This window comes from Pinus tabuliformis, chromosome 1_1 (assembly GCF_031772625.1).
Source record: "Pinus tabuliformis cultivar Carrire ecotype Pingquan chromosome 1_1, CPIR1, whole genome shotgun sequence".
Lineage (NCBI taxonomy): Eukaryota > Viridiplantae > Streptophyta > Pinopsida > Pinales > Pinaceae > Pinus > Pinus tabuliformis.
The window spans coordinates 540137745-540146902 of NC_142297.1; the positions used below are offsets into that span (position 1 = coordinate 540137745).

Below are 9158 nucleotides of genomic sequence, written 5' to 3' on the forward strand. Positions count from 1 at the left end.
CCGTATTATTGTTTCTGCCCTCATGCATTCAGGATTTGATCGCCAAAACAATAAGACCACAATGGCCAACACACAACTTATCTCAAGGCATGCAGCATTGCGTTTAGAGTAGAAGCTATAAGGAGACTCAAAATTTAAAGTAAGCTACTTTAGCTGTTCATTAGGAATTACTCAATTATACTCTTTATTTGTCTGTATGCTCCAAACCCTGCATTCTAGCACTTGCCTCATGAATTCATAAGTTACATTCTTTGTTTAGTGACTAGTCGATATATTCAAACTATCATTTGTGTATGTAGACTACTATGGAGGGCTCTCGATGTTCTCGGTGTTGCAGAGTCCCTTTGCCTGAAGCATCCGCAGTTACAGGGTATTGTCATTACATCATTCAATTTGATCCTCTGTACTTTAACTCCAGCTACTCTTCCCACTATAATTTAGCTTCTTGTATGCCAATTTATAGGGCACAGGTGACTTCCTTCCCTTCAACATTTACCAAACAGCTCTCGTACACCGGCTTTGGAAAATGGTAAGTACGCCATCATAACTCTTGGCTGATAAATGTCTCAGAAAGCATGCAAGACCATAGCAAACATAGATGTAGAAATTGTAAAAGCTCACCGTATTATTGTTTCTGCCCTCATGCATTCAGGATTTGATCGCCAAAACAATAAGACCACAATGGCCAACACACAACTTATCTCAAGGCATGCAGCGTTGCATTTAGAGTAATAGGTTTTTAGTTTTACCGTTTACAGGGGGTTGATATAGGTGCACCTAGTGGACAGTTAGAAAAATGTCCATATTCATTTGAATATTTTCAAGATTACAATGACCGTAGGGCTCACTAGAGGGGTCTTCCATGGCAGATAGTCCATGCCATGCTAGAATATGGACTCCTAAAAGGTGTGAACCCTGAGTTTAACCAATAGAAATTCAAAATCATATAAGCCAATTCTTATTGGGCACAACATTCTTAACATTCTTTGCAATCATAGCACCTATGAAACTTGGTATCCAAAAATAGCATAATAAAACAGAGGAGAAAAAATATGGCTATCCAGATTGATATCAGGTAGCTTTTTATTTCACATCTAGAGGGTACCTTAAACTTCTATTTAAAAAAAAATCTCACTTACATTGGATGTTTTCTCTATTTTCCCATTTTGTTATCCAATGCTTCTCATCTCAAATCCCTCACTTTTTAGTCTAGTTGGTTCTTTCAGATTAATGCTTCTGCTTCTCTATTTTAGCTTTAATGCTTCACCTGCTACTTCTTTGTCTAGGGTATACATGTTTGTATTCTTTATTTCTATTCCTAGTCATTTCTGCATCTAGGAGATGGCTTCAGCACTCCCTCATTGCCACTATGACATGATGTACTTTCTATCCCATTAACTATTTTGGTCATCTTTTTTTCGCATGCTTTGTAATACTAAGTACTTTTCATGTCTATCCGCGGAAATCATGAAGTTCGATGCGTGAAAAGGTGTATGCTTCTGGATACCCTTGCAAAAGAATTGGCTCTAGGAACGATCAGATTCAATGCTAAAGTTGTTTCCATTCAACAGTCTAAAGATTCTTCTTTAACTATAGTAAAACTGGGAGATGGAATGCTTATCAAAGCTAAGGTAGCATCTTAAATCCAAACTTCTGACTCCCATTTTAAGTAGTAAAACTTGGGCGTAAATTTAGTAATGAATTGAATCCCCTCTTGCTAAACAAAGGTAATATTAATAACCCATATGCGCTGGTTTACATTTGAATTTATATTTTTTTTCAACAAGTTGACACTTAAAATGCAGAAATGCATGTTTTATGTGGAAAGAAATTTTTACACTATACAACATGTTCTATACCTCTTATTATATTGTGCTGAGAGACGAACTCCATCCCTAGCTAAGCATGGAAGGGAAGTGATACTCTCACTCTCTTTTATAAGTGACACATAGGGTTCATAAAAATATATATATTGCTTAGATATATGGATCTGCACTCTATCTAACTGATAAAAAATGAATTCAGAAAGACACGAAAAATAAAACAGAACTGCCTGATCTAACTTTAGCACTGTATCTTTAACCTGAAATATAACGATAAACTTATCCTATTCTAAGGAAGTTGTGCATGCCTTTGGTTTGAGTAGATTGTTTGATTGTATTAAATTTAACATTTAGATTTATTTTTTCATTCAAATTTGGCTATAGTTAGATCACCTAACATATCACATTTTTTTCATTTATGTTCTTCTTCCATATGCGCTACCGACTTATGGTGTTTCCTTTGCAGCATCTGGTGCAAATGCTAGTTAAATTTAAATTAATAAATATATAATTATAAAAGCCTCATTTAGGGAAAATCCCATATGATTGTTGAGTATTAATGTTGATTGAGATTCTGCAAGTTTTAGTCAGAGATTCTGTTCACTCTTCTAATAAGAGTTTTCAAATACTTCCCATCCCACTGCAGAGAAAAATAGGTGATGTACTTTCATTTTAAAAGGGTTTGAAACTTACCTAGTATTTTCACTAGTATTCACGACATTTTTGGGCTTTGATTGGGAACAAACAGTGCTACCAACCAAAAATAGAGATGGTATCATCATTAAAATTTATGCTTATATTAAAGAGTATATTGGTTTTGTTTTTGATCCATTTTTATATTGAGAGTTTAATAAGTTTGCAGAATCTTATTTTTATTTCAATTATTAATTATTATAAAGATGGTAGGGGTTTTTATTATAAAAATAAATAAAATGACTCTACTATTGCATTTGCAGGTGCTCCTGGGAAACATGCAAGGCAAGGAAAGTGATAATGAAGAAATACTAAGAGTGCACTAAATTTATTTTATTTTATTTCAGTAAGTAGCTCTCTTGGAAATGGTTGAGCAATGGTATAAAACTTGCCTTACAGGAATTTATTATTTTATTCTTAACAGGAAGAAGGATGGGTGGTTTGGTGTGCCTCCAAGAAATGATTAAGTGCCGAGAAAACATCTAGTGATAGAGACTTTTCTGCAACTTTAGCTTGTTATGAAGTTGATCATAATAGTTCATTACCCGAATTAGATTCATTGGATATGAAGCTTCCTCAGGAACTATATCACCACCAATTTGGATACCAATTGCTGCAATTCTTGGGCTGCAATAGGAGATGGAGCCAACTCGAATTGTGAAAGCCAATAGTGGAGAAGATAATTATGTAGGTCACCAATAGATTGAGAATTGGCCTATATCATGTTGCCAGGACCTGTGTCAATTTTTCATCTTTTGTAAAACCTTCATGAAGACAGAATTTCCAATCAATTGTAAATTCAAATTCATATACATTATTACAATTCTTTTTTATCAAGGAAGCCAATTCCAATTATACAAGGGTATTGAAATTGTGGTTTAACCACTAGATATGAATTTAATTTCCACCATTTAATGTGATTGAAGCTTTGAATTTCTATGTTAGAGAGTAAACCCTCTTGTAGGATGGAGAAATCTAGAACATTTCTTTTTTGACTCATACTATGTCTTAAAATGAAGTTCCAACTGAGGATCTTGCATGTTCAAATGACGTGAATGCATTTTCAGAAAATATAAGTGTGTTGCCTTATTATTTTCAATGTTGCTTTCCAGAATTGTTTTTTCATTTAGATTTAAAATTACTTTGTTGTTAGTGTTGAAAATAATGGATTTATCTATTTTTTATTCTGTTGGTATCCATAAACAACAAAGATTTAAGGTAATTAAAATCATTATTTGTGAACTTTGAATGTGAAACTACTTTGAAAGAACATTCAAAATGATTTTATTTATTTTTTTTAAAATATTTTTTTATATTGTCTCTAGAGAGACAATAGTTTGAATTATGGACATATAGTCTCTATAGAGACAATATGTTTTTAATCTCAGCTATTGTCTCTAAAAAGACAAAAATGTAATTGTCTCTAAAGAGACACAAATGAAGTTGTCTCTAGAGAGACAAATGAAATTGTCTCTAGAGAGACAAATCAAATTGTCTCTTAATAGACAATAATTCTTGTCTTTATAGAGACAATAATAATATGTGTTCTATATTGTCTTTATAGAGACAAATTTTTGAGACATTATATTTTGAGACACCCGCTTAAAGACAATATTTAAGACAATACACAAGTTTTTTTTTGTCTTAAGTTAAGACAATTGACTCAAATATTGTATTAAATATTGTCTTAAAACCCCCTACATGTAGTAGTGTAACTAGAAGAAAATGGCAAGCCCCAAATTCTTAGTGTTTTTAGTCGGCTTTTAATTGGTCAATTAATGAGTGTAGTATTCATAACTATATATTATGAACTAGTTTTTTAATAATGACAGGGTCATTTTCATAATATTAGTTTTAATTTTGATGTTTTTTTTTTTTAAGCGATTTAGAAGGTTTAAAAATAACGTTACTTTTTTTTGTTTTTAAATTGAATTCCAAGAAATTTTACTATAAATACTTTAATCTAATGTATAGGTTTATTACTCAAAAATGCTGTCTAACACAAGGTGTTAAGATTTATTCGGATTTAAAAAAAATGAACAAGAATACAACCAAATCCCTTATAAAAAAATTCACAAACTCTTTTGCATGGAAAATGGAGTTTGATTTTCGAAACTATATTTTCTAAAAGTTAGATAAAGTAAATCACAATGAAAATTTAAATTAAAAAAATACTTCATCTCTTAAGTTTAAATAACAAAAATAGTTCAGGTTTATAGAAATATTTTTCGGAAAAATCACATCAGAAATTTTTTGTAGACGCGTTAGTGTGGTTCAAACTTGTCCTAACGATATGTCGAAAAAAAGTTTCTGATGTGATTTTTGCCAAAAATATTTTTATAAACTCAGATTATGGATCACAGAAGCTTAAATTCAAAAATACTTCATCTCATAAGTTGACACTATACTATCATATTTATTTTTTTTATAATATTTATTTTCTTAAATTTAAGTATAGTAAAAATGTAAATACACACAGTTATCAAGATTAGTGCTCTACAAAATCTAGAGGTTACACAAAATTTAGGTAGAAGGATTATTAATGCTTTTAATAGAACCTGGTTGTACATTTTTTTTTTTTCAGAATTTCGATAAAGTAAAACATGTTTTCAGAAGTTTGAACCCGCCACTACGAGAAGCACAATATGTGCCTCCACTGCTTTAGCAAAACTCATTTAACAACATCTAACAAAATTCTTAACTATAAAAATTGATTCTATTTTTAAAATAGAAGTTCTAAATATATAAATAGACTTTGTTATAATATCAAAAGTTAATATCATGGTTTACCAATATTACATACCAAAAAATCATGATTGGTTTATATAAAATTTATTAATATAATTTTTTTTTAATTAAACTATAATTCATTTATATAAAAATTGTTAATATAACATTTTTTAATTAATCAATTTAATTAAAGAAAAGAAAATGTATAATTATTTTTTGAGATAAATTTAAAATATTCTATATAAATAAAATCACCGCAATTTATCTAATAATTATTAATAATTAAATTAAAATTCTAAAATTCTATTGTAAAATAAATACATTTATTAACATTATTAAAAAATAATAATAAATATTAACATATTGTTTAAAAAGACTTTCGGAGAGATCACATCGAGTAATTATTCAGAGCCAACATTTCGAACCCTCTATTGTGCTTCATCATCAGGGCAAATGTGGAGAATCTGATCTAACCTCAACAATATATATAGGTGTAGATGCTCTAGAGAAAACCATAAGAAACCAAAATGAAAGGTGTTTACTTGGTCCCTTGCTCATGTGGAACACCCTATATTGGAGAAACGGGTTGTTCCATCAAGCAAAGGATCCAAGAGCATGCACCAGATATTAGGCATAATAGATCTCGTTCGTCTGCGTTAGCCGGGCATGCGTCTAATACTAAACACCACATATGTTTTGAAGACTCTCGTGTTTTAGCCAAAATTGAGCACTTCCGTCATAGGAAGTTTAGGGAGGCTTTAGAAATTGAGAAGCATGGTAAAAATATGAATAGGAACGAAGGTTCGAAAATTAGCAGAATTGGATCCCTGCTCTCCATTCCCAATTTTTATTTTTATTTTTATTTTTAAGACATTGTATATTCTTATATTTCCAATTTTACTTTATTTATTCATTCAATTTTTATTTTTATTTTATGTTTCCAATTTTATTTTGTTTATTCATTCAATTTTTATAATTATAATTATTATAATTTTTATTTTTTAAATGAGTCTGCTTTTTTATTCTCTTAAATTATTTATATATTACTTTTATTATTATTACTGAATTTATTAATTAATTAATTAATTTTTTTCTTCGACTTTTTGACTTTTCAAGGCTGAAACAAAAATGAAAGGGGTTTACTTGGTCTCTTGCTCATGTGGAACACCCTATTTTGGAAACGGGTCATTCCATCAAGCAAAGGATCCAAGAGCATGCGGCAGATATTACACATAATAGATCTCGTTCGTCTGCCTTACCCGAACATGCGTCTAATACTAAACACCACATATGTATTGAAGACTCCCATGTTTTAGCCAAAATCGAGCACTTCCATCATAGGAAGTTTAGGGAGGCTTTAGAAATTGAGAAGCATGGTAAAAATCTGAATAGGGATGAAGGTTGGAAAATTCGCTGCAACTGGATCCGTGCTCTCCATTCCTAAAATTATTATTATTATTATTATTATTTTTAAGACATTGCATATTCTTATATTTCCAATTTTAATTTATTTATTCATTCAATTTATTTATTTATTTTATTTTATGTTTCCAATTTTATTTTGTTTATTCATTCAAGTTTTATAGTTATTATTATTATAATTTTTATTTATTTATTTATTTATTTTTTAAATGAATCTTGCTTTTTGATTCCCTTAAATTTCTCTATAAATTTAGTAGTTCCGAACATCAACATTTATTACTTTTATTATTATTACTAATTTATTTATTAATTTACTTATTTATTTATTTAATTAAAAAAAAAATTATTTTATTTCTTTGACTTTTTGATTTTCCAACATTTCATTTTGGTTTCTTCTCGTTTTCTCTAGAGCATGTACACCTATATATATTGTTGAGGTTAGATCAGATTCTCCACATTTACCCTGATGAACCACAGTAGAGGGTTCGATACATTGGTTCCGAATAATTACTCGATGTAATCTGTCCAAAAAATTATTTTTAAAAAATATTAATATATTAAATCTAACATTATAATAAATAATAATAATAATAAATAAAAATCCATGTGATTCTCTCGGAAAACTAATCTCATCTAAATCTCACACTCATCTCATCAATAAAAGTACATCATAGTTTTATTGGAGAATATTTATTATGCGATCGCTTAAATTCTAAATGTGTTCTATTAAAATTAAATAGAATTCAGTTATATATTTCTAGGATATTAAATTAATATCTGAATTCAGCTATATATTTCTAGGTTATTCCGTTAATACCTGAGAAATGACTCCGAGAACCCCCAAAGAAACTTTCAGTGCATTAAGATCCTCGTCGGCTTCAGTGAGGCTCACACCCTTGGCATATCCCTCGTTCTGCGATGCAGGGACTACTAATCTCATACTCACAACAAATTCATGAACAGCGCTGCCCTTACAGAAGAGGCAACTACCGTGAGCACCAGTCCTTAGCATTGCACCTAGAGTTACACCCAACCAGTATGGCTAATGAGGCAACACAAGACCTTCTTTGGCAACGGCATCAATGAGATCCTTAAGAGTCACACCGCTCTCGAACGTCATCCTCATTCTGCTCTTGTCCAGAGACAATACGGTGTAGATGTAGTGTGATGATGATCAGACAGGACGCTCCACCAGGACATACAAGCTTAGGAATGCTGTGCGAGTAACGAGTCACAACTCTCATCTTCTGATTCTTCTGAACGGCCTCGGCAACGGAGGCCAGAAGTTTCTTTTCGGTGGCAGGATAGACAACTTGCACAGCCCTGCAGGTACTAAGGTCGGGGAACACACCATAAGCGTTAGAAACTGTACGGTTGGTAAATCCATCCGAACATTCAATGACGGGTCGGGTCCGGCTGGACTAGATTTCACAACAGGGGCGAACAGAAGGAAAGCATAGCACGAGATCACACACAAATGACCAATAACAGAGCGCACACACTACAGAAAATAGTTTGGGCAAGCGGAGCATGAGAACCACACGATCACTAGGGCGTTCAGGTAGGAGGAATCGCTGATCTCATCTATTGACGTCACCTCTCTCGCAAGTTGCGGACATGAGTTTCTGGTTATTTAATACAAGTTTTTGACTGGGCCATGTATCCGTTTTTACGATTGAGTAATTCGGACCACGATGAGTTACTCATCAGAAAAACGGGTTTATAAAAGCCATGGCTGGTAATTCGGACCAGAATTACTCATCAGAAAAACGGGTTTATAAAAGCTATGGCTGGATGTATGGCTCATCGGGTACTATGTGAAAGTTGTATTAAATAATGAATAGGTTAGGAAATATTGCTCAGTTTCCGTTTAGATCCGTGGTTTGATAGGAGTTGTTTTGGATTTTCTAGCACGGGAATGAAAGGAAAATTTTGAAGTAACATTTTGATTTGTGTTTATTAATGTATTTTTAAGTATATGTTAATAATATATATTAAAATATAATATATTTTTTTTATATAATATTAAAATATTTTATTTTAATAATTAATTATATATATAGATATATATGAAGTTGATATCTATATAAATTAGTTAATATAGATTTTCAAATAGTTTATTTAAATTTCTTATTGAAATATTTTTGGAAAATATAAGATTTAAATAATTTAATGAGAATTTTTTACTTTTAATTACTTTATAATATATTCAATTTCTTTTATACAAAATATTATTTTTCTATTATTCAGTGATAAAGCAAGCTTCTAGGCTCAAAGATATAAATTTTAGTTCTATATAATTTTTACTGGTTAGGGGGATTCTAGGCACTTGTGCTCAGGATATTGGAAATATTAATCCTAACCACTGCGTTAAACACCCTGATAGCAGCCATACTTGTGAGAAGTATATTTGTAGGTTGCATCTTTGTTTGAAGATGGAAGGACTGAAGCTAGAACAGAAGTATCGCCCGAACCATTAACAACACATCT

At 31.1% G+C, this 9158-nt stretch overlaps 1 pseudogene; it reads right to left on the reverse strand.

Moving 5' to 3' along the window:
* LOC149214206 (L-gulonolactone oxidase 5-like) overlaps window positions 1–7912 on the reverse strand; it is a 50986-nt pseudogene extending 43074 nt beyond the window's left edge.
* Window positions 7913–9158: the final 1246 nt, after the last annotated feature.